Source organism: Myotis yumanensis, unplaced genomic scaffold (assembly GCF_028538775.1).
Source record: "Myotis yumanensis isolate MYYU_CA2020_CCGP unplaced genomic scaffold, mMyoYum1.0.hap1 SCAF_14, whole genome shotgun sequence".
In the NCBI taxonomy this organism is placed as follows: Eukaryota; Metazoa; Chordata; class Mammalia; order Chiroptera; family Vespertilionidae; genus Myotis; species Myotis yumanensis.
The window spans coordinates 48,077,001-48,103,448 of NW_027223765.1; the positions used below are offsets into that span (position 1 = coordinate 48,077,001).

Sequence of the window (26,448 nt, forward strand, 5' to 3'; positions counted from 1 at the left end):
ACCTGGGGCAGCGCCGGGGCTCGAAGGGCTTCTGTGGAGTGAGTGGGGTCCCTCCGGCAGGTGGGGTCACTCGGCCTGGCTTGTGGGGATCCCTCTCACAATCCAGGACTGCTGGCTCCTAACCGCTCACCTGCCTGCCTGCCTGATTGCCCCTAAGCGCTTCTGCCTGCCAGCCTGATTGCTCCCTAACCGCTCCCCTGCTGGCCTGATCGCCCCCAGTTGCCCTCCCCTGCTGGCCTGGTTGCCCTCAACTGCCCTCCCCTGCCAGCCTAGTCACCCCCAGCTGCCCTCCCCTGCTGGCCTGATCTCGCCCCCAACTGCCCTCTCCTACAGGCCTGATCTCGCCCCCAACTGTCCTCCCCTGCCAGCCTGGTCGCCCCCAATTGCCCTCTCCTGCTGGCCTGATTGCCCACAACTGCCCTCCCCTTCCGGCCATCTTGTGCTGGCCATCTTGTGGCGGCCACCTTGGGATGATGTCGTTGTGGCCATCTTGTGACAACATTGCATGACGCCTCCTCGGCTTTTATTATATAGGATAGATTGCTTTTTTTGAGCTCTTTATTAATATCAACTTTCCCTGAGATGTTCTCATTATTTGAACATCTCAGACTTGATTTGTTTCTCGCCTTATAACTACATTTTTAATGGAATTAAAATAAAAGTGTGAAAAATTGTAATGTATCAGGTAGTAATTTATCAGTGTTAGGGACATTATTTATTTGTCTTGTATGTGGTGTCAGAGAAGAGCCATTGTTGAGGGTTGTACTGGGATTGGTAGAAGACTGCACTGTTCCTAACTGAGTTGTCACTGTTGTGGGCAGTGGTAAGGTACTCACATTTACTGGGTAATGGCCAGGGATGCTGCTAAAAATTTCAGGTTCATAGGACAGCCCCCACAACAAAGAATTATCCTGCCCCAGTGTCGCAGTTGTGAGTGGAGCATAGGAAGCAGTGCGTTCAGTGGAACCGGACCTTCCTTTATGTGGGTGGCATTGTTTCAAGTACAGTTGAATCATGAGGACTCACAGCTTGAGAAGTGTTCCATCCTCTCGTGGTTTTGCGAGAGAAAATGCACTTGTCTTATGGGGACATGCACCGCTGGGCCAGGTTCCTCTCCATTCCTCCCAGATAAAGTCAGGATATGGTTTTCAGCAGCTGCCTTGGCTTTGCTCTGCAGGTGGAATTTGAAGCATCTGCCCCACAAGAATCTGGATCTGCTCCCTTGAGGGTAAATTGCAACAAACCCAGTTTTGTAGGTTTTGCTGCTTCCCAGGAATTCTTTGAGGTCATCCACAACTTTGTACACATCCAGAAATTAGACCTCTCCACATTTTCCTGGCCGAAATCCTAGACTTAGTCTTGTAGTTCCTACACTTAAAAATGTCCAGTCTAATAGAAAAATAATGTCCTTGTAAAAATAAAATTGAAGCCCTTCAATAGCCAACATTCTTTACAGCTCAATTAATGCTAGAAAAGAAATTAGGAATTCAATTACCAGCCATACCTAGGAGACTAGACCCCCTTTGGATTCTCAGATGTCCCCACCTCCTATTATTCAGTTTTATTCCTTGCTCTGCAGCAAATTCCTCCTAAATGCCTTTTGTTCTGTAGGTGCTGGGTTACAAAGGTAAACCAGAAGGACCGAGTCCCCACCCTTAAGGTAGTTACAGTCTAGTCATGACACAGAAACTGAACCAGCAGTCATGTAAGTAGCTGTGTAATATCAGTAGTGATCTCGGAATGAGGGGCATTTGTCACAAGCTGGAAGACCTCTGTGGAGGCAGATGTTTATTAAGATAAAAGATTTTTACTGAACGACATTGACTAAGATAGAAGAGATGAATCGGAGCCTGCCTGTAGAACAGGGATAAGCAAAGGCAAGTTAATGCTTGGCAAATTTAAGGAATAAAAATCAGTGGCGGTTTTGGTGGGCAGGATAATGGTACCCCCAAAACCGTCCACCCCATAATCCCAGGAACTGTGGGTGTATTGGTTTACATGATAAAAGAGCCGTTGAAGATGTCTTTCCAGATCCTGAAGTCAGAAGGCTCAGGATAAGCCAGTGGTTAAAACAGTGAGGTCAGAGGGTCCTGTTCTAGTTCTTGCTTGGCTTACTTGCTTTGTGTTATCTGTCTAATCACAGTTATCTAGTGTGGCTTCTAGGCTGTCCTAAGTCTTCTCCCTATCCCATACTCTTTCCCTGTCCTGTGGTTGGTAACTTAACTAAATGTTCATGTGACACTAATAGGGATTGAATCATGTGGTGTTTCCATTAATAGCTCAAGTTGGAGTTAATGCAAAGAGAAATCTCCAGATAAAACCTCTGAGAGCGCCATTAAAGTGCAGGTTCATTGCATGCTTGTTGTCTGAGGTAATTAAAATCTTGTTTATTACAATAAGAGATCACAGGAGTTGTTGATTTAGACTTATTGGTGCTTTATGAGTTGAAGTCTTCAATAAGCTTAAATGATCCAAATTGATTGTGTGTGCCCTTTCCAGTGAAACTCACAGCTGGTTCATTTCAGCTCTGTTTAGAGCATCCTCGTAAGTGAATAGAGGCAACTACTTTTTTCCTAATACATACCAAGCACACATTACCATCTGGTACAGGTCTGCAGTCCCTTAGCTGAGAGCCTTGAGGCCAGATGTTTTAGACTTCAGAATCTCTTTTCTAGAAAGGTTTTATGTGCATATGCCCTGTATATTACAGAGCACACATAGTAGGGTCTGGGACTATACCCCTTGAATACATTAATATTTCTGCAACATGCAGGTGAACGTTTACGCTAAGTAGGAAATATCAGCATTCAAAATAGCTTCATATCTCTTCACATCAGGCTTTACCCCCGAATTACTTTTTGCACCAAAATCATAAATAACAACAGTAACAAAACACCTTTGGTATTAGAAGCTTTTGAGATTTCATAATTGCTGATAAAGGGTTTGTGGACCTGTGTTTTAAAAACTGGTTCCATAGCATGGCACCACCGATTTATGTCCCAAAGAGCCTGGGTTAGTTGCAACCATGACACAAGCACGTTAGATTATTTGTCTACCCCAGTAGGTGAGGCGTGTCCAGGTTTGTTCAGAGGCAAGAAGTCACTAGTCTGAGGCTGGCCTTTCCTGTGATTTCCATTGTAGCATCCGTTGGGGGCTGCTGTTGCCTTCAGTAACCGCGGCCTTGGTATGTTTCCTTGACCTGCTGCTGTATTCTTCCCTTTTCCCCAGCTCCTACCTTCCTTCCCAGATCACACTAATGATTGGACTTTTATTTTGTGGAATGGGTCTTGGTTCTGCTTCTGTTACATTTTGGCTAGAGGACAATCTTGCACTGGATTTCCAGGTTGTGTCTCAGTGACCTACATCTGCTTTCCTTCTCCCAGGCGAGCTCACGCACTTGTGACACACACGAGGGTGTCCCACAGCGTCCCCCTGTCTACACCGATGCAAGCATGGCAGGCAGATGTGCCAGAGACTGAGCTCCCACACTGGCCCCTGGTTTCTGTAGCCTGAGCTATTCATTTCAAATGGGCCGGATCCGGCCCGCGGGCCGTAGTTTGCCCACGGCTGGACTAGATGTTCAGTTTGTCCAGCACTTTTTATGTATCTCTTCTGTTTTGCGGGAAATGAATTTAGACTTGTTAAATGCCTTCTTGGAGATTTATTTTATACATATTATAAAAAAGCTTTGAAGAGTCCTCCATGGAAGGATTCAGTTTATCTTTGTCTAACTCAGTGTTTCCAACCATATTTGGCCACGCCCCGTCTCCTATTTTCATGTAAGTTAGTGATACCAGTCCTTTGGAAATGAGGCTTATAACTTTCTTCTCTCCTCCTTTATCCATATTCCTTCTACGACATGGAGTCCTGTTCAAGTAAATGTTTTCAGGGGTCACCGATGATGATTTGGGTTTTAATTATCTTGAAAAGTATAGCACCTGCTTATCTTGTTCACAGGCAAGTTGTCCAGTGTCTGTGGATTTGATAGAGTGTTGCTTTGTCCGTAAGGTGAACTGTCATGAAAGGGTGACTGAGCACTTTCTATTAAAAACAGATTTTGCAATGTCACACATTTTCTTTGGCCCTGCCTTGCCCTTTACTTAAAGTCCTGGGATTTATGTCACATGTTCTTTGAAACATCGCTGTGTTCATGCAAAGCGCTTGGTCCATGGCGCTCACGGCAGAGTCTGTTTTCCTGGTCCTGCCCCTCCCGGAAGGGTGGGAGGTTGGCCCCTGGTTATGTGGTGTGTTATTCTGTGGGGCAGTCGATCATGTTTACCTCTGTAGTGATTTCCATCAAGTGGCAAGGGAATTGGTTGAAATTTGCTTAATGACTTTATTGAAATAAAGATTCCATTTTACAGCAGAATGTTTCATCCTTTACTCGTGAAATATTTAATTTCCGTCCATCCGGCTGATGTTTTATGTGTCTGTCCTATGGCAATTAAGGACACGTGAGGAGGCCCCGTCATTGGGTGTGCGAGGTTGGAGAAGTTCGTGCCTGACTGTGCAAAGCTGAAGAACTGGTCTGTGAGTTCAAAGCAGCCCTGGCCCCTGGTGGGGTGCGTCTCTGTGAGGTCTGAGGGTCCTCCACACACCACCATCCTTAGGTGTGAACTTGGCTCGGGCTGTTCGTTGGTGTGTCACTGACACGTGTGTGCCGATAACATCCATACTGAGAATGGCAGACAAGCAGATGACATTCCCTAAGATGAAAACCGGTTAAATTAGAGAGATTCTCGATAGAGAAACGGGGCCCTCAGACAACCAAAGGGAAGGCTAAGGGTACAGGGATGGTGTTGGAGCGGTGCTGGTGGTGTGACTGTACGGGTAATACTGTAGACACCAGGTGATGAGCATTACCTGTGTCAGGAACGCTCCAGATGTTACCTCATTAATTTTCTCACCAGCCTGATGAGAGAGGTGTTCTGGGAAGGTGATTAGTTTGGCTTCGGTGGCTGCTAAGTCCCCCGGGACCTAGGCTCCAGTGTCTCCAAAACCTGAACCAGGTTGCTTTCTATTTGATAGGTGATTTCGTTGTTTTTCTTGTCCTGGGTTTAAGTTGCTTTTCGAATCACCGATGCAGCGGAAATAATTTTGTTGGAAGCCTAACTGCTGCCTGTTGTATAGCGGGAAAGAAAAAAACATTAAAGAGCTGCAGTTGTTCAGAGATGGTTGAACCAGCAGTAAAACTCACAGAGCGGCGAGGGCAGGGGACAGAGATGCTCTGGCTCTTGGCCTGGAGATACCTGTGGAAAACTCGGCACACGTGTCTGTACTGAGCACTGCGGCCTGTGGTTAAGGACACAGACAACTCTGTCTGATAGCAAATCTACTGTGAGCCATACATGGCCATTTTAAATTTTGGGGAGCCACATTAAAAGACGTGAAAAGAAACAAGTCATTCTATTTGACTTGAATAATTTATTTTATACAATTTATAGTGTATAACAATTATTATATACTAAATTCAAATTTAATTAATTTTAATGACCTATTTTTGCCCTAATACACTAAAATGTTAGTATTTCAACATGTAATCAATATAAAAAGTTATTACCAAGACATTTCTTTTTTACAAAATATATTTTTATTGATTTCAGAGAGAAGAGGGGAGAGGAAGAGAGAGAGAAACATCAATGATGAGAGAGAACCATTGATTGGCTGCCTCCTTGCACACCCCCTACTGGGGATCGAGCCTCAAGCCAGACAGGTGCCCTGACTGGGAATCAAAGCCTGACTCCTGGTTCACAGGTCTATGCTCAGCCACTGAGCCACACCGCCAGGCTGGAGGCATTTCTTGTTCTTCGGTTGTACTGTCTTTGAGTCAGATAGGGACCTTACAGCGGATCTCAGCTCGAGCCATGCAGCCCGTGGTGACTTTACCGACATACGCAGACGGTGTTTCCAGGACACACTAATGGGGTTTAGAGAGTAAATTCGCCTAACGTCTAACAAATTCTTTAGGGGGAATTTTTTTGCCGAGTTTGTGGTAATTACCACACTTTTTCGCTATCAACAAAGAAACACATAGAATAATTCAGTTTTGTATTTGGATCTGACTTGCTTATTGAAAAGCCTTCACTGGATTGGGTATAGATTTTGTTCTTTATAAATAACTTTAAGTTCTTTCTATCTCTCAGTCTATCTATCTATCTATCTATCTACCTATCTATCATCTATTGAACATTTGTTCCCAGGGCTTTGAACACTGTTCTTCTTCGAATCCATTTCCAAGCTGCGGGACTCACACAAAGCTGGCTGGGGAGGCCTTTGTGCACAGAACTAGAGACCTCAGGTGGCCAGAGCAGGTGTATTGTAAGATGGTCAGGGGATTTATGGGCATATGGCTCGGGACTGCCCCTCCTTCCACTTTTTTTTTGTCCTGTCAAAATTCGAGCAGGAAGGTTTCAAACCATCTTAAATCTAAAGCCTTTCGCAAGTACTTTTGTATCATCGTCACTCAGAAAGGGCAATCAGAAAGATTTATAAGGAATGGAAAGAAGTCAAGATTGAATGAAAGTCCATTTCCTGGCTCCCCTTTCAATCCCCGGCTTAGAATGTCACGGTGCCCCCCGTTACGGGGATGTGGGAGGAATTCCTAAATGGACCTCCGGATGCGTGGCTGGCACTGTCCGGACCACAGCTATTGCTCCGGGTCCCTTTACCGTGATATACAGAGACCAGCTGGGCAAAGTCACCAAAACCCTATTTTATTTGAAAATATAAATTTCATCTCGTGGATGTTTGAGGATGTCTTAGAAAAAAAAGGGATTTAAAACTCTGGTTAATACATGAAAGATATTTGGGTTAATATTGAAATAACTTCTAAATACCAGCTCTTGCTACATGGGTAGAGCTTACAGTTCTGAATCTCCCCATTAACACCTTCACTGCATTGCTTTATAAAGTCCAGTATTTCAGGGAATTTTCCCAATTTATGCCTCAGTGTTCACTCCAAGGTTTGGGGTGAAAGAAAATTTACCCCCAGATCTTTTGATATTTCTGCCTTTGAATTTGCTTCTCTCTCCCTCTTTCTCTTTTTCACCACTTTATTTATTTAAATTTATTTATTGTCAGGGTAAGTGTGGGTGGAGATATCATAACCATACATAGGCAGCACCCTTAGAAAATTATGCTCCCGGGATAATTTTCTGGATTCTTGTTAGTTGATCAAAATGCTCTGCATAAAAAGTGACCTGTGGTCACATATGTTTAGAAAATGCTGTGTAATATGTCTTCCTCTTACAGCTTGATATTGGGCTAATAGTAAAATTTTAAAGGAATATCTCAGTAGAGCAGCGATGTAATTGCCATTTAACCAGCAATCTCCCAAAATCAGCTGGCCACGGAAATCTTCTTATTTGCATATCCTGAGAGGCTACTGATGAGGTGAATACATAGTGATTTCCAATCCCATGTTGAATAGATGCATGAATACACTACAGTGCTGCCCCAGTAGTTCAGTGGAGAGCCCTCTTCAATGCTGGTGCTCTGTAGGATATTTAAATTACTTCCTTACACCTCTCCAGTTTCTGAGTTATCAACAATGTTTGCTCAATCAGTGGATTAACAGAGCCTTGATGCAAACTACCCGTCTGAAGGGACTTTTATTTCAGCAGGTGCTAAGGCCCTGAGGCAGAAGCCTGCCTGGCCTTTCAGAGCAAGGGAAGGGCAGAGTGATGGGAATGCAGTGCCTTGTTGACCATGGGAAGCTCTGTGCTTTCACTCCAGGAGAGATAGGAAGCCCTTCGAGTGTTCTCAGTGGAAGAGTGATGTAATCTGGCATATATATCCCTAATATGCAAATAGATCGAACAACCAGTCACTATGACGAGCGCTGATCACCAGGGGGCGCATGCGCGGAACATGGTGGGTGTTGGCCACGCGGTGAGATGGTAGAGCATGTGAGTGGGGGTGCCAGACCAAGACAGGGCACTGGTTGCTGTCATCTCGGAAAGTCTCTGGTGGTTACTGAAAATTCTTTGCTCCCGTGCTGTGGGCCTGCCAGGCGCTCGCACCTGCTGACGGGGCCCACCCCAATCTCTCTTCACTGTCAGTGGGTGGAGTGGGGCTGCTGGTAGACAGGGGATCAGGGCAGTGCAGGAAGGGCTGGGTGGGGCACGGAGGATGGGCCGAGACCTGCCCCTGTACCCACAGCAGCCTCATGGCCCACAGTTCCTTTCAAGTTGCACGAATTCGTGCACTGGGCCCCTAGTATATATATAAAATGTATTATGTATATTATTTTTTTCCCTCACCCGAGGAGATGTGTGGTTTTTAAATTATTATTATTGATTTTAGAGAGAGAAGAAGGGAGAGGGGAAGAGAGAGAGAGAGAGAAATATTGATCGGCTGCATCATGCACACACCCTGACCAGGGATCAAACCCACAACCTGGGTATGTGCCCTGACCGGTAATGGGACCCATGAGCCTTGGATGCATGGGGTGCCCCTCCAACCAAGTGTGCCATACCAGTCACTTGGTGTATTTCTATATTTTAGAAGGATCCCTTTGGCTGCACTTGAGCCATAGGAAGGCCTGTGGGCACTGAAGTCAGAAAATGATGGCAGTATTCCAAGAGGTGATGGTGGCTGGGACCAGGCAGAGTGCAGTGGGAAGAGGTTGAATTCTGATTGTTTTAGGGAAGAACATGCTAATTGAGGTAGAAATGATAGTGATGTTATCTCAGGTGACAAATCTTGTATTTCTTCATTTTAACAAATCAGGGAGAGGAAGTCTTAGATAACTAACTGATCCGTAATATTTTACGGTAATATTTCATTCAGTTTTAAAATTTTCTTTTAAATTTTTGATTATGTAATGTTCAAAATTTATTGTGTAATATGTATTACATATCAATTTTCCTTACATAATGATACTCGCTAAAGGAGAATGTAACATAGCAAGATGATTAAACACAATGATAATAAACCTCCCTGAAGGCTTATTTGAGTAAATAGACATAGAGTGCTTTGAGCATCTTCCAAGTTCATCAGTGTCGCTCATTAATATTATGTCCACATCCTCTCGTTACATTAGACAGCAGATCCTGGATCCATCCCTCCTCTGTTTCTTTTATTGTCCACTATTTCCATCCTGGTTCAAGCCATCAGCATCATGTAGATTCCTAAACCGTTTCTGTTGACCCCACAATTTACTTCTTACTCAGGAACCAAAGTTTGAAGTACGTGCATTGCATTGCACTTTCCCTTTGCTTAAAATCTTCCTGTGATTTCCGATCACATGTTGAATAACTGCAAAGATCCTCGCTGTACAGGGCCCCCTTGGTCTTGCTCCTAAATCACCCCACACCCATGTTCCCCACCCCTCTCATTTTCACTGGCTGTTTCCTCAATCCAGAATGTTCTCCCCTGCTTATTCCTCCTTGTGGCTCGTTCCTTTCCAAATCCTACCCTTTAGAACATTGCACGCTCTCTCCCTTTCCAGCTGTCACATTCCTTCCTGTTACCCAGTTTCATTTTCTTCAGAGCACCCATCACTTTTTGAAATTACTTATTGATTTGTTTACTTGTTTATTAACTCACCTCCACCTCCCACGCACATACACGGCATGTAATCTTCTGGAGGAGAGAGGCGTCGGTCTGTCTTGTTCACGGCTGAATCTCGGCTGCTGATGGATGCGGTCCCATAAAGGGGAAGCAGTGGTACGTGTTAGGGAACCAACATGCTCGTATTCTATCTTCATCTTGCTGCCTCAGTGGTGTAGAAGGCAAGGAGCTCTAATCCCTGAGATGGAAAACCTGTCATTCGTTCATAAAAGAGTCACTTAACGAAGCAAGTCCTCCCCCAAAACTACCTCTTGTGTTAAGAATGTGAAAGACCCAAATAAATTAGTTCCTCCCAAATAAACACATTCATCCTGGGGCTGAGGGTTAGCCGTGCAGCTAGCAAAGTGATCTTTTCAAGGTGTCTGCTTCCAGCGTGTAGCTGGTATTAACTACCATTACATCTGCATATCAAGACAGATTATTCCAATTAGTTGATGAGGCCCACGTTTTTTGAGAGCCGTTAATATGTACATGAGCAATTACTGTAGCGGAGTTAAAAGGCTCGCCTTTGGGGATTTTACGTTGAGATGATCAGTTTATTCATAAGCCCTGTGAATTGTTTGCCGCATTTCTCTGCAGGTCCATTCACTAGCAGGTTCTGCAGTGCCCATCCATATAGAGTAAGGAAGTTCCCAGGCCTGTGCCCCACCCTCACCTTAGCCCAGACGTCGCCTTGATCTGTGCTCATTGAAAACTAGGCATTGTGATCAGCGTTTCAGAGTTTCAGAATGAAAAAGGAAAACAAGCTTATTGACTTTATGGCGCCTAAGAGGCCAGCAGAGTGAATCTTAGCCAGAATTTATGTCAAAATTAAGTGAGCATTTTTTAATTTTTTTTTTTTTTTTTTTTACTTTCCAAAACCAAATTCAAGTAATTTTGACTCGTTCCCTCTTATTGGTAAGTGGAACACAAAACAAAACAAAACAAAACAAACAAAAAAGCTCTCACTGGATAGTCTGCTTTCCACATTCAGGTAAAATGCTGTCAGTCCTTAATGTGAACACCCTGCCTCTCCGCTGTGCTCAGTCTCCCTGTTCTCTCCATCAGTTCATAGAACCCATGATGGAAGCAGCAGCTGGATGGAGTCAGGAAACAGATTTATAGACTCTGGGGGTGTTGCCCCCCTTTTTTAGTAGGTCAATATCTTTGAATGCTTCATTTAGGGCAACCAAATTGATCTCAAAAATGCCGGAAATTCCACCAGTTGAGTTCAGGTATTGCTGCCTCATCAAATGCTAACAGAAGGGAAAGAGCAAAATGAAAGAGTTCCATCTTTATGGAGCACGTTAATAAAACTGCTCGGATCCTGCTCCAATGGGAGCTTGTGAAGAGCAAGCATCACTTGAGTAAGATACACAGGAGTGCACTCTGGGAGGACACAGGTGGGATGGCTGAGGCGCTTCCCAGGGAAGGAGGGCCAGACACCACTTGAAGGAGGGTGTGGACCAGGGAGAGGAAGTGTTCGAGCCAGAAGGCACCCTGGTGTGTACCTGATCGGGAGAGCATGTGATTGGAGTGAACAGTGGTGTGCGCAGAGTGGCAGTGGGTCTGGATAGTTTTGAAGGGATGCTCGTGGAAGAAGCATCAACTCAGTCTTTGGGGACCCAGCATGGAACTAGGACCTATGAAAGCAGGCTCTATAGGGAAACTGGTTACAACTCAGGCACAGCTCCCGGGCCAGCAGCAGGTGCTTATCAGGGGCATGTCCCTGACGGGTAATTCAGGGGAGATTTTTCAAAATCTCATTTTTTTCAGTCCCCCTGGGGACCTCCTGAATCAGGTGTCCCGAAATAAACAATATTCCCCCATAGTTCTTCTATCAAGAACAACTCCCGGGGCAACAATAATAGTTATGTTTTCAAAAAGTACTTACTATGTGAACTTAGAGCACTCAACACATCGTGTCATTCAGTCATCACTTATAAATACATCTCTTTATGAAACCAGCAGTTAATAACCAGTTAATAACCAGTGTATCTGTTTGTCAGATAAAGCTGAGGTGAGTAGGAGAGTCAATCCGATGGAAATCTCAGCAGACCCTAATGTTCGTTGTCTTGGTAGAAATCATTGAAGAGCCTGAGTGTGAGCTCTGCTGGCGCTTTGTACTGATCGCATTTTCATCAATTTTCTTCCCACGCGTGGCTGGGGGTAAGGGAAAGATGAAAATATACTCAGTATCAAAGTGAATATGATCGTACCTGCTGTATCAATACGCAGATTATGAATATTTTCCATACTTAGAAATATTCTTCTTCACTTCCAAAATGAAGTCTAATTTTCTTACTTGCGTCTTGCTTCATTCTACCAATTTTTTACAATTAATACATTTTACTGTAAGATTAGGGAAGAGCCCTGGCCGGGTGGCTCAGGTGGTTGGAACATCTTCCCGTACACCAAAAGTTTGCACATACAACTGATGGATGTTTCACATCAATGTTTCTCTCTCTCTAAAAACATGTAAAAATGTATTTCAAAAAAAGACTAGGGAAGAAATAATAGAACAATGAGCCTGACTTAATGTCACTTCTGAGATCTTATTTTTCTAAGCAGAAAAAAGTACAAAGTTAGCATATGAAAGCATAAAAAATAATTTTCTTCAAAATGCAAATGGTTTCATAATCTTTTGATTATGTTTATATGTTTATTATGTATTTGTGAATTACCTAATAATTATTACATAATGAGATTATGAATTATGCAATAATTCAAACAATATATGAGCTAAGAAGAAAGTGTTTTTTCTGCAAAATATGTTATTACTGCAAACAAGTAGCACTCTATAGAAATATAGTTTTCTATATTTCTGCTGCATATAGTTTTATAGGCTCATTTTCACATCCTAGAGCCGTGGCAAACTGCGGCTCGCGAGCCACATGTGGCTCTTTGGCCCCTTGAGTGTGGCTCTTTCTAAGCCTTAGGAGTACCCTAATTAAGTTAATAACAATGTACCTACCTATATAGTTTAGGTTTAAAAAATTTGGCTCTCAAAAGAAATTTCAATCGTTGTACTGTTGATATTTGGCTCTGTTGACTAATGAGTTTGCCGACGACTATCCTGATGAGAGCTTTTATATCTACAATAATAAAAGCATAATATGCTAATTAGACCGGACGTCCTTCCGAACGGATGGAACCAGCCGGCTACAGTCCCAGGTCCCTGCCAGTGGCTGGAGGGAAGCCCGGGTCCCGGGTGCCAGAGAGAAATTGTACCGGCAGCCAGGGGAAGGAAAGTCTACTCTTGCAGGAATTTCGTGCATCGGACCTCTAGTATATATATATATATATATATGTGTGTGTGTGTGTGTGTGTGTGTGTGTGTGTGTGTGTGTGTATATATATATATATATATATATATATATATATGTATGTATACTGAGTGGCCAGATTATTATGACCACCTGATGTTCACAGGCAAATTAGCTATAATTTCACGCTGAAGTTGCTAGAGGGCTAGACCATTATAAATGTCTGAATAGCACAACATAGCTAAGTACTGTTGCTGATCAAGTTCATCCTATCATGTTGATGGCGTATCCCAATGGAGATGGCTTCTTCCAACAAGACAATGCGCCATGCATGCCACTGTGCTCGTATTGTGCAGGAATGGTTTCAAGAACATGAGGGAGACTTTACCTTGCTGAGGTGGCCCCCACAATCACCAGATCTCAATCCAATTGAGCATTTGTGGGACGAAGTTAAAAGAGCCATCAGGCAGCTGGTTCCACAACCATCAAATCTCACAGAACTGGACAGTGCTATTCATCAGGTATGGTGTCAGATTCCTCGCATCACCTTTCAACATTTCATGGAGTCAATGCCAAGAAGAATCGCCATAGTATCGAAGGCAAAAGGTGGCCCAACAAAGTACTGATGGGTGGTCATAATAATCTGGCCAGTCATAATAACCTGGCCACTCAGTGTATACTTTGTGTGTGTGTGTGTGTGTGTGTGTGTGTGTGTGTGTATTAAATTGATTTCAGAAAGAAGAGGAGAGGGAGAGAGATAGAAAAAATAATGATGAGAGAGAATCATTGATTGGCTGTTTCCTGCACGCCCCATGCCAGAAATAGAGCCTATAACCCTGGCATGTGCCCTGACCGGAATCAAACTGTGGCCTCCTCATTCCTAAGTCGACACTCAACCACTGGCTGGGTGAGAGTTTTTAGATGAGTTAAAATTTTAATATTTATAAAATGCCTAGTTCAGCATCACTTAGTAGGTGATCAATACATTTTTGCTTCTCCTCATGATGCAGATATGACAATTTATTTTAGCAATGCCTTGTTGATGGACATTTTGGCTCCTTCCATTTTCTCTGGTTTCCCGTTATAAATGTCACAGCTATGTGCAGTATGTATTTGGGATAAACTCAGATTCTTTAGGGACCAGCCATATGACATGAAGATGAAAGGTAGGAATTATTTCAATTACTATTTGGTTTGTTGACATTTGGGAAAATATGCCAACATTAGTCAGGAGTTCTGGCTTTTTCAAAAGAACCTGGAAATCTGTGTTTGAAAAAGCCAAAGTCTCTGTATTTATGTGTATACTACACACTTTATGTAAAACACACGGTGTTGGCCTTCACAAGTGACTGGTGGGCTAGAATTGGTGACCACTTAGCCAGTATGTTCCATCTCAAAGCCAGTTATTTGGGTTACAGCTCCCTATGTTTGTTTTTACTTCATGAATTAAGAATGTTCCGGATGCCATATGGAGTCAATTGGTTTTGTATTCTATGTAATATAATTTGGTGGCTTTGTATATAAATTTTGCAGCTGTCTGCAATAATAATTACTTTTCCCCACCAGGTAGCAAAGTTACTAATCTGAGGTTAATAAACCTCCTGAAATTGCATGTGAAATTTTGTATATTTAGGAGTCTTTTTATTTTTTGCATGTAATGCTTCATTCAGACTCCCGTATTGTGTTCTGACACTCCTTGTCCCACCCACTCCCCAAATAGGAAAGAATCTAGAGAGAAAGAGACTATTTTTTTCCTATAGTAGTAATTTGCCTTTTACTTTCTAATGTACAGAAAATATAAAATTTACATAAAGTTTTATTCAGACCCTCGTTACTAGTCTCAGGAATTTTCTAGAGTTCTGAAAGCTCACAGTGCAGGCTGCTGGAAGTGGCTGTCCTCCCAGCCTCAGTGGTCAGGGACAAAGCTGGTCTCCCGTTAGCTTCTATGACCTCAGGGTCAAGCGCAGCTGCTAGAACAGTGGTTCTCAACCTTCCTAATGCTGCGACCCTTTACTACAGTTCCTCATGTTGTGGTGACCCCCCAACCATAAAATTATTTTCGTTGCTACTTCATAACTGTAATTTTGCTACTGTTATAAATTGTAATGTAAATATCTGATATGCAGGATGTATTTTCATTGTTACAAATTAAACATAATTAAAGCATAGTGATCAATCACAAAACAATATGTAATTATATATGTGTTTTCCAATGGTCTTAGGCGACCCCTGTGAAAGGGTCGTTCGACCCCCAAAGGGTCGCGACCCACAGGTTGAGAACCGCTGTGCTAGAACCTTGTCATTGACATATTTAAATTTTTGGTAAAGTAAAAGAATGAATCTGCTGCTCTTAGTTAATTTAGACATATACGGATTCTTTTAGCTTAGGTTTACAAGAACTAGCTCACAAAATGTCTATCTTTTCGTCAAATCTGGTTCTAATGCCAGTCCTTAGCATACCAGAAGCAGTATTGATGGGCATTTTGTTTTGACATGCTGACTGGCAGGCACAACGCTTGTCACCTTCTCTTGGCTTAGGAGAGGGTAGAAAGTTCAGCAGGTTTTACCCAACAGGCTTTGTTCAATTTAAGTAGATTATGGTGTGAACGATGGAGTTGGAGAGCAGAGCTGGCAGGGAGCTGGGGTTTGAATAGGACCCTCAATTTGTTTGACATGTCTAATGTTCTTACGAATGGGATGGAACCCTGGTTTTTGGTGATTGGTAGAAAGATTGGCTCCAGGATTGATTGGAGTCTTGGGTGGATTAGTCAATTGATTTGCTAAGAGCTAGAATGATACGCCCTTTGAGTCTGACATTCACCCAGCAACAGCTTAAGATAAAAAAAACTAGTGGCGCTAGTGTTTCAAAGGTATTTTGCACATAAACTATAAGAGGTTTTCCTGTAGGACTGTTTTTCCTACAAAAATGAAAACCATTATTTTAGTTAGTAAAAACAGGTAATTAATTGCTCGGTGATATGTTGTTTATTTGAAGCCTTTTATTTTTTGGCTGTTCCCTTTTAAAATTTGTTTTTCAACCTTATGGCATGTTTATTAAAATAATGTGATCAATAAACTCAAAACAAAACGAACACATTACTTAAGAAGATGCTTCATTAATGAATTAAACGTAACCTCAAAGGCTGCAGTTTAACTGTATTGCTACATGTGTAACCTCTTCTAAATAGTTTAATTAAATAGAAAAAATGACAACAGTGCCTATTATCTGTTCAGTAAATTATGCCTCTGTGTTGTACTTACACATAATCCCAATCAACCTCAAATATAAACATTTTAATAAACAGATATTGAGGTTTGTATCTTCATAGTCCTGATAGAAACATCAGGAAATCAGGGCTTGGCCTGACTAAAGATGGAGCTGATCGAAAACAGAGCAGGATGGCATTTCCCTGACAGGCGGTGAGCACTGCTAATACGAATGTGTATGTATGTGTTATGTCCCCAGTGCAGCCATTTGGACATTCAGCCAAAGGCCTCTGCCTCTCCCACTTCTTACAGCTTCTTGCTGGCTTTCTGCAGCATTTTTTCTCTTACTTATTATTAGTAAGTGCTTCATTTGGTCTGGGCTGTTTCTTCTTGCTATGCATGTCTCCAAGTGTTATCTTTGTATTTCTTTTGTCTCTCTTCATCATTCTTGTTTATTTATACGGAAGTAAACAAACAAAATTATAATTCTCAGGCACAGTTACCAAAAATGACTAAACTTCCTGGAATTCAGATGTGTTTAACATCTTCTCTTTTTCACTGACATGGAAACCCAGAGAGACGGATTGTTCTGAATCCGGGTCCAACGTTGGCAATGTCAGGGCTGAATATGAAGAGATTAAAATCTGCTTTCCTGGCCTACGGCAATCGTTACAGAACGTACTGGTTGTCACGGTGTCTTAGAACATAGTAAACCCAGGAATGTAAGGTTTTTAAAAAATCCTAACAAGATTAGAACATACGGTGCAAAAATCAATAATGCTCTTATTAACCACATTTCTATTGGGGAGTAATTGAATCTAAGGTTTCTCTTAGGACATAGAGTTGCTTTCTCAGTCAGCAAGAGGTTCAAAGAAGTCTAACTTTGGTCATTATTAGAAAAACAGATGAAAAAAGGGTGTTTGGAGTGCGTCTGTTTCATGGTTACCAACTCAATCTCATCCTTTTCCCAGTCCTTTTTGCCTTAATTCAAATAGCTACTTTATTTTAACCCTGCCTGGTGTAGTAATGAATGAATTCCTATTTCTATCAAGACGCTGTTCCTATTCCCCCACTTTTCCATGATGTACTTTATTGTTACTGTAGCCGTAGCTATAATGGAAGTCTGCTGCTTTATCTTTGTGGTATATTTCCGAGGAAAAGCTGTGTAGAACATGTGCTGTTTGATGCCGCACAACTTCAGGAGAGCATTTGGTGGCCTGCACTGCCTGCCTTTAAGCAGCGCTGGGATGGGCTGGATACTCGACTCAGAGCAGAGCTGCTCCGGGTTCCATTCGCTGTGTGTGGATTTTCCAGGGGAATCATTTTGGCCATTTCACCACCTACTACTCTCTCGATCAAGTGGTATCTGAAGAAAGAAAGTAAACATTTTTGGACACAAGTCATCCTTCTCTAATGCGTTAGCTGATAAAGATTGATCGACTTATGAAAAAATTTAAACTCAGTAAATCTGATACATGCTTTAGACTTTATATTTCTGGCTGTGGGACCTTTCACAGGGCTTTGCTTTGTGTTTTGTGACACGAGACTTTCCAGTCTGCCAGTATGGGGTAATAGGAAGTTACTCCTCATTTTCAGCAAGAACCTGTCTTTAAAAGTAAGTCCTGTGTTGTTTTGACCTAAGGGCCACCATTTCCTGTTGTTTATTCGAGTGAGCGCTATCTTCCTGGAGTGTGTGAATCTACTTGTGAGCGCAGGTAGAAGGAAGATGTTTAGGTAGTAGTAGGCTCGGAGTTAGACCAGAGGTTTTCATAGACGGGCACTGAGGTCAGAGTTAGACTCCAACAGGTAGTGGGATGAAGCACCAAGAAATTTTAATACGTGGTGTCTTAGCTGTCATTACCCACCTCTGTGCTTAAGAACTTAATTGTAAAAAAAAAAGAATTAGAGGTCTGGCCCTGGCCGGTGTGGCTCATTTGGTTGGAGTGTGGTCCTGGGCACTGAAGGGACGTATGTTTGATTTCCCAGTTGGGTCACATACCCATGTTGCGAGGAGGCAACCAATGGGTGTTTCTCTCTCAGTCGAGATCTCTCTCTCTCTCTCTCTCTCTCTCTCTCAAAATCAATAAAAACATATCCTTGAGTGAGGATTAGGCAAAAAAATATATTTTTAATGATTTCAAAATTAATTATAGGTCTGAATGCATATATATATATATATATCTACACTAATAAAAGAGAAACATGGTAATTAGCGTACGACCACTACCCTTCCCATTGGCTAATCAGCATATCCTTATGCAAATTAACTGTCAGCCAAGATGGCAAACGGCAGCCATGCACTGAAGCGAGCAGGGAGGCTTGCTTGCTTCAGTGACTGCAGACTCCAACGTTCCCCGCCTAACTTGCCGGCCTCTCAGCTGCAACTCTAAGCAACTATGTACTATGTTGCAAATAAGAAGCTAAACAAAACCCCAGAAACCAGCCGGACTGAAAGCCAGCCAGACCGCAACATTGTATCGATGTTTTCAGCAGCGAGGCCTCAGAGCTAAAGCTGGCCCAGAATGAAAAAAAAAAGAAAAAAAACAAGGAGCAGTTGGGAGCTTCAGTTATTCGCCAGCTGGAAAACAGCCCTCAGCCCCTCACCCAGACTGGCAGGCACCCCAGTGGGGACCCCCACCCTGATCCAGGACACCCTTCAGGGCAAACCAGGCGGCCCCCACCCATGCACCAGGCCTCTATTCTATATAGTAAAAGGGTAATATGCCTCCCGGCACCGGGATCAGCGTGACAGGGGGCAGCGCCCAAACCCCCTGATCGCCCTGCGGCTCTGTGTGTGACAGGGGGCAGCGCCCCAACCCCCTGATTGGCCCTGCTCTGTGAGTGACAGGGGGCAGCGCCCCAACCTCCCCATCGACCCTGCCTTGAGTGTGACAGGGGGCGGTGCCCCAACCCCCCAATGGGCCCTACCCTGAGCGTGACTGAGGGTGGCATCGCAACCTCCCAATCGGCCCTGCTCTGAGCATGACCAGGGGCTGCACCTAGGGATTGGGCCTGCCCTCTGCCACCCGGGAGCAGTCCTAAGCCAGCAGGTCGTTATCTCCCGAGGGGTCCCAGACTGCGAGAGGGCACAGGCTGGGCTGGCCCCCCCCCCCCCCCCCCCCCCCCCCCGAGTGCACAAATTTTTGTTCACCGGGCCTCTAGTATATATATATGGCAACACACATGTTCTTGATGCAGATGCACTAATCTTACTGTGGGGAGCTTTGCTTTACATTTTTGCTTTGGCATTTGAGAGCTTAGTTCTGCAACCTTGGCAGAAGGACCTGGAAGGACTGAGAATGTTTGGTGTCTGTGTTCCTTTATAATTAATTTTTTATGAATTCTCAATTCAATACTATGGAAAACTATTTTTCTAGTCCTTTTGATGCTGTTTTTCCTTTATTACACTAACCCAGCAGTTCTCAACCTGGGGGTCGCCAACCTATGGGTCGTGACCCCTTTGGGCTCGAATGACCCTTTCACAGGGGTTGCCTAAGACCATCGGAAAACACATATATAATTACATGTTGTTTTTGTGATTAATGCTTTAATTATGTTCAATTTGTAATAATGAAAATACATCCTGAATATCAGATATTCACATTAGGATTCATAACAGTAGCAAAATTACAGTTATGAAGTAGCAACGAAAATAATTTTATGGTTGGGGGTCACCACAACATGAGGAACTGTATTAAAGGGTTGTGGCATTAGGAAGGGTGAGAACCACTGCACTAACCAAAGTTTCCATGATTTTTTTTTTAATTGACACCACCTGGCTTTAACTTATTAGAGCTTCAAAAGGGACCCAGGATTTTGTCTTGTTGACAAGTGTAAAATGTAACCATTCTGGAGTAATATTTCCCCTTTGAATTCTTTTCATGACTCCAGTTATTCTAATGGTTTTTCCCTTGAGTTTCTCTCTATCCTTCACATTCACCACGTTTCAGAATAACTCTCTTTTGAACTAATGTAAACATCAATGTGTTAGCATAAAGACACAATGAAAATTAATCTGATTGGAAATAGTGGCTGGGATAGGTTATGTAGAGTCTTCAGTGTTAACCTGGTTGTCATCAGAGTTCCAAGAGAAAACCTCAAGTGGTGTCTTCCTCAGGTGTTGGCTTTTAGGAGGCAAAACCATTTTTATATTCATTCTCGGATTTTACTGATGCATTTCTAATCACAAGTTTTTCCAAAGGTTAATAGAACTTGCCATGCTTTATTGTCATGATGTTTAAATGATTTCTTTTTCAATAAAGGGTATGCTATTAAAGAGAGAAGTGATTTTGCAGCCCATGCATTAAACTATGCAATGCCATTTGTCTTAAGCCTTGGTAATCAATGGTGCGAGTGGGCCTGGTTTATTTCCCATAGCTACTAGCATCGCTGCGTAAATAGCCACAATGGAATTGATCTCTGAGGCTGACACAGATTTTACCACATACAAGGGTTTGATGATGCCTGTATTAAGCGTTGGGCCTGGATTAGTGTTGGTTGTCATTGAATACGGAGGTTTTAGAAACTTCATACTTATGGATTGAAAATACAATATTATGGGCATGATAACTTTTTTACATTAACTACTTGCCCTAGACAAGTCCTTGTACTGCATGCATCTTGACTTTTCTGAAGCTCAATGAAGTATTATGGTTACCACGGGCACCCCTTTGTGCACATCTCAGAGGCACGAAGAATGATGTGGTCAGCAAGTGTGTGAGATGGGAACTCAGACATGTGCCTGGGTTTGGGATGCTGCCCCCTCACTCCCACCTGCGTGAATTGGGCACGTAACTTTACTTCTGCAAGCCTCAGTTTCCTCATCTTCAAAATGGGAATGAAAAGCCTACTTAGAAGATTGTTGTATAAAACGAAATAAATATGTGTTGATGGTACTTGGCAGGGTGCCCGATATATAGCCAAATGAATGGGAACAATGACTATATCTGTTCTTACTGTCACCGCTGCTGAGTCAAAACGAGGCTCATTCCAGTCATCATTTGGAATGAGCATAGGTATTGAGGAAAAGGGGCCCCTGACTGTTTAAATTTTGTTTCCTTTTCCTTTTTTTCATGTTGTTTATTTCTCAATGGCTCTTTTATAGGGTAATTGGGGAATGAAGCTTATTATATTCATTCAAAATTGTTTTTCTGCAGAAGATTAAAAATCTCTAATTAATAGGGCAGAGAAGATAAGACCTCCCTGGTGGGTCTGGGGAACATTTGAGGGCAGGGAAGTCTGTGTTCATGCAGCGCCCTCGCTCTCTCCAGAACAGTCCCCCTTAAACCGGCCTCCACTGCCTAGTGCTCTATTCTGGTTGTGGTGATAGAGGTAACTGGCTGCTTCACCTCTGCTTCAGAGCCACAACCAGCTTATAACCTCCCCCCCCACCCCCCCCAGGAAAATGCAGTTTCCACCCAGGGGGCCTGTGTCAGAGTAAACCAGCTCCCCAGACACCCTCCCACAACCAGGGTCTCAGATGTGCAGAACCGTGGCTGAAAGCAAGTGTCTGCTTACAAATAATTTGTCCCTTACCTGAACAGGCCTCGACGCCATGCTAAATCGAATTTCTCCCAATATTTTCCAGGGCCGACTCATATTTTAAGCCAAGCAGCTGACAGAAATTTACCTGAAGGCTAGTTCAATCAGATTTTAACCTAGTCAGAGGCTGCACCAAAGAAATAAACTTACTTCGTGAGCACAGATTTTCAAATCCATCAGAAAAAAAGACGCCCCAGAGCCAATGTGATTTTTAAAGAAAGGATTTGCTAAATGGTCATCTGGGAAATGTGTGCTCATCTACAGGACAAGGCCCGGTGAGAAGGCAGGCGCGTTTTTGTGTTTCAGTAAGTCATTTTCCTTTTTACAATAACAAGTCATATCCGTTGCTGGAAACCTGGTTGGTGCCCAAATGCTCCAGACAGTGTTTGCGACTTGTGATTACTTATCCCCCCGGTCTTTCTAGATGTGCTCTCTGTGAATCAACCCAGCCTGCATTTAAGGCTTGAAAAATGTTCCTTAGGACTCCTTGCTATCAAAGCATCCATTAATTACCGAACGGATAAAAGATAGTGGTTTACTGGAAGTCAGATCTGCATGGCTCTTTGTTCTGAAGGGGGGGAGAGAAGGCTCTGTAGAAAGGAGATCCACTTTTAAAGGTACCCTTTTGATGTCCTTTTCAAAGATAAGCATTTTTAAACTTTTTATAGATAGTTCTTTCAAAGTGATCTTTCTCTGGTGACATCCACATTCTACTGGAAGACATTCTTGGTTTTCTAGCAATGATACATTAATTACTGCCTATACATTTTAATAGTTTACTCTGTCATATTCTATGAGAGAAGTGTTTCTGATTCCACACAAAATGGAAATGCATGAGCAAACACATTATGAAATATGTGGTTTCATTAAATCCTGTTGTTAATTCGGTCAGGAGAAAATTGTTTCCTTCAAACAGAACAGGAGGCTGAGGTATAGTGTTCCAAATCTGCACACACCTTACTATTCGTAGTCAAACCTCGCTGCCATATTAGGTTTTGTTGTCTGGTAGCCATCAAACAAGGATGTCACATCAGGATCCGAGCGCAGAATGCTGTTATGTGCTGTAGCTTTGTTAGCTCTCACGGGGTGCATTGAACAGAAACCAACTCAAGTCAGCTTAAACATAAAAGGACAGTTTCTTATAAAGATACAGCAGTGTCTCATGCAACTCAAGGGCACACATGTGGCTAGAACAAGCTGGCGGGCAGACAGAAAGCTTCCTTTACATCCGCAGTTTCTGTTTGTGTCTTCAGGTTGCTTCTTTTGTATCTTGTCCATCAGCAGTTCTCGCAGTGAGGGTGATACATTCTGGTTCCCGATACTTTTTGTATTTGTAGATTAGGGGTTAAGACCAACAGTCTTTCGGGCCTGATTCCAAAGACCCAGGAAAGACACCTGATTGGTCCAATGGTCAGATGGTCCATGCCTGGTCCAGTTGGCTGTGGCCTTCATGTAGAGAACAAGTATGGCAGGAAAAATACCTGATTGGTCCAGTGGTCAGGTGGTCCATACCTGGTCCAGATGGCTCTGCTCATGGTATAGAGAACAAATATGGCCTACAGGGCCTACTCCAGTGATTCTCTGTATGGGTGTGTCCAGTGAGATGGGAGCTGGCTGAGTCCCTAAACTGATTTTTCTCTCACATACTAAGAACCTACTCATTTTTTCCTTTGCAAGACTATTTGCATCAAATCTCAAGAGTGGTGGTCTTGCAAGAGCTCTCTGTTATCTTCTGGACATGGCTTAGTAGAAGCTTGACTCATGGGTCTGCGTGAGACTCTGTGTGAACACCCTGCTTGTTACTTCATTCGCACAGATCTCCCATCTTCAGAAGTTTCAACTTTGCCTCCCACAACAGGAGAGAGCGGTGTCTATTATTTAAGGACAGGCTCCTTATCAAAAGGTGACCAGAGGTGTCCCAGCTACAATTCACATTCCTAGCACGCCCTTAAAAATGGCTAAAACCCCAGGTATTATTTATGAACGAGTCACTTTAGCAGCATGTCCTCTGAAGGGATGCCTGGGTTATTTATTTATTAATTTACCCATCTCCCTTGGAAAACGTACCATCTGGATGCTGTCCACATTTTAAAAACACATAAATTAAAATCCAAGGCAAATTGACTACAACGTGGGCGACCTTCAAACCCCCTCTTATCCCAGCCAGCTAGTTCCCATCCTGATGGTTCTGAAAGGCGGGGTGGGGGGGGGGAGTGTGGAAAAGGGAAGATATATATATATATATATATATATATATATATATATATCCCCTCCCATTTACTTGGTGAGATTAGGTCTTCTTTCATAAGACGTTGCATTTACTTTAGAATTTATTATAGGCGATGATACAATGTGAATTAGGAATCCCGTGCAAAGGTGACATTTATTAAGTAACACAGTGCATGCCTCTTGCCTGCCACCTTCCACCTGTCACAAGGCTCTGTCCATCCTGATTTTCCAGCTTGCCTTTTCTGGCTCTGGTTGAGTGACTTTATAAATTGCTTTCATGATAATTCTTACATTACTGTTAAAGGATATAGGTTTGATGAGTAAATATGTTGTTCACAATTTACCTCAATCATTTGTGTATTTGGAGTGACTTCAGTTTTAAATTGCACAAGGCTTTGAATGCAATAATGTGTGTCCAAACACAGATATGTATTCTGAATATATTCACAGTTCTAAAAAGAGAGAAAAATTCTCCCTGTATTTTTCTAACTTAAGTCACTTTTTTATACCCAAGTAAGTCCATTTTGATGCGTTAACAAAAGAAGTTTATTAAAATTTTTTGTTGTCACTGATATTTACATGTTAACCTAATGTTAACCAGTCATAATCCTCATAAATTACTTGTAAAGACAGTCTAATTGAAATATTGCTGTAGGGAATTATTAGAGGTAGGTATGAGGACAAAATATACTTAAGATGAATTAGTATTTTTAATGCATGGTACAACATTTCTATAAGTAAAGACTTTAGCCTAGGGATTTATTGTAGAGTTGTGGTTAAATGGGTATTAGCTTGAGCATGTTTCATAATTATGGGTAAAGGGAATCGGGCTTTTACTGGAAATGCCATCATTGGTCAGTCAGTTGACTTTCAAATGAGTGTTGAGGAGGCGTAGGTCTTGGAGTGGGGGGGGATTCATAAATCATAAAATCCAGTTTCGGGTGTGAGATGCACTCATGAACCATTAAAAAACAGCAAACATGAAATGAAGAATGTTGAGTTACAGACAATCCCGAGGATATGGCGTGAGTGTCTATAATGGAATTAATTGTGCAAAATATGAACAAGACAAGGAATTGTCATTGGCTTCATAGGGGATGAAGGCTGATTCGCCTCTGGAATGGAGCAGGAATTTAGACGGAGCCCCACTGCCTGTGTAACAGTCAACAAAGGGGTATTGAGCGCTGAGCTTATGCTGGTCTGCATGCTAGGTGCATGAGGCAGAGCAAGAACCCTAAATACAGGTAGAGGGACACCGTGGACCTACAGGCGACATTGGCAGAAAGTGAACTGGGTGGTTTACCTGGCCTGGAAGCTCAGAGACAGCTTCCTGAGAGGAGTTGCATACTCTGTGAAACCTAAAGAATGTAGAAGAGTTGGATAAGGGGACCCGTGGGGAGGTGTGTCCCAGGGACAGGGAACAGCATATCGAGGCCCAGAGTTTAGGGAGTGAATGGCACTTGGAGGAAAAGTTCAGGTTAGTAAATGGACCAAGTACTAAAAGCATAATAAGAGCGTGCTGGCCAGGTAGCTCATTTGATTTGAGCATGGTCCCAATACTCCAAGTTTGTGGGTTTGATCCCTGGTCAGAGCACATACAAGAATCATTCAGCACATACAAGAATCATTCAATGAATTTAATAATAAGTGGAACAACAAATTGATGTTTCTCTCTCTTTCTCTTCTCTCTCTCTCTCTCTCTCTCTCTCTCTCTCTCTCTTTCCCTCTCTCTCCCCCTTCTCCCCAAAATCAATCAATCAATAATTTTTTAAATAAAGCATAATAAGAGGGAAGACTAGTGATGGTGTCAGAGGATATGAGTTAGGATTTTATCTTAAAGGAAATGAGAATTCTTGAAAGTGATTTATAGAGGAAGAGTGATGTGATCAGAGTTATCTACCAGGCAGTGACTGGGACTGTGGTGGGGACAGGCGAATGGACTGAGGAGGCCTACAATCTGAGGTCACCTCTGGAGGCTCCTGAAGTTATACAGTAAGTGATGATGGTTACTTACCTAGATCTGACAGGGGCAGGGACCAGGGAAAGTAGTGGGCTGGTGTGAGGGATATTTGGGAAATGAGGGTGACAACTCTTAGTGCTGGAGTGGAGAGAAGATAGAGATGACGTGAAGGTTTGGGTTTGCACAGCTGGGTCCAAGGCCTTGCTCCCTTGAGTCAGTGAGCCCAGCGAGGGGCGGGATGCATTCTGTAGGAGACACACAAGTAATATCTATTGAAGATGTCTAACAAACCGATTGGTTTGATGGATCTGCCTCTCAGGAGATGTCTGAACTGGAAATAATGATGGGAGAGGCGTTGCATGCATGTAGAAATCAAATGCCTTTGTGATGAGAGTGCCTAGGGGCAGTTGGGTTGAGTTTAGGACTGATCATCCTGAGCTGGGAGTCACAGCCTTGAGGAGACACTGAGGAGAAGAGGGGCCTACGGTGAAGACACAAGTGAAATAGCCAGAGAAGTGGACAGAAGACCTGTGCTCACACAAGCGAGAGGCACGTTTGTTTTGAGAGATGCAGGAGCAGTCAACAGCCTCAGGTGTTCCCTCAGAGTCACGTGAGGATAAGGTCTGTAAGGGAATTCAGCCAGGAGAAAACTTACTGATGGCCTTCCCACAAGCAGTTGCTTTATTTAGATTT

At 43.0% G+C, this 26,448-nt stretch overlaps 1 protein-coding gene across 3 annotated transcripts in view; it reads left to right on the top strand.

Annotated features, from left to right (window-relative positions):
- The window catches only part of PTPRG (protein tyrosine phosphatase receptor type G), a 675,258-nt gene that overhangs the window by 415,114 nt on the left and 233,696 nt on the right, over positions 1-26,448 (top strand). The gene's annotated exons all lie outside the window — the stretch shown is intronic.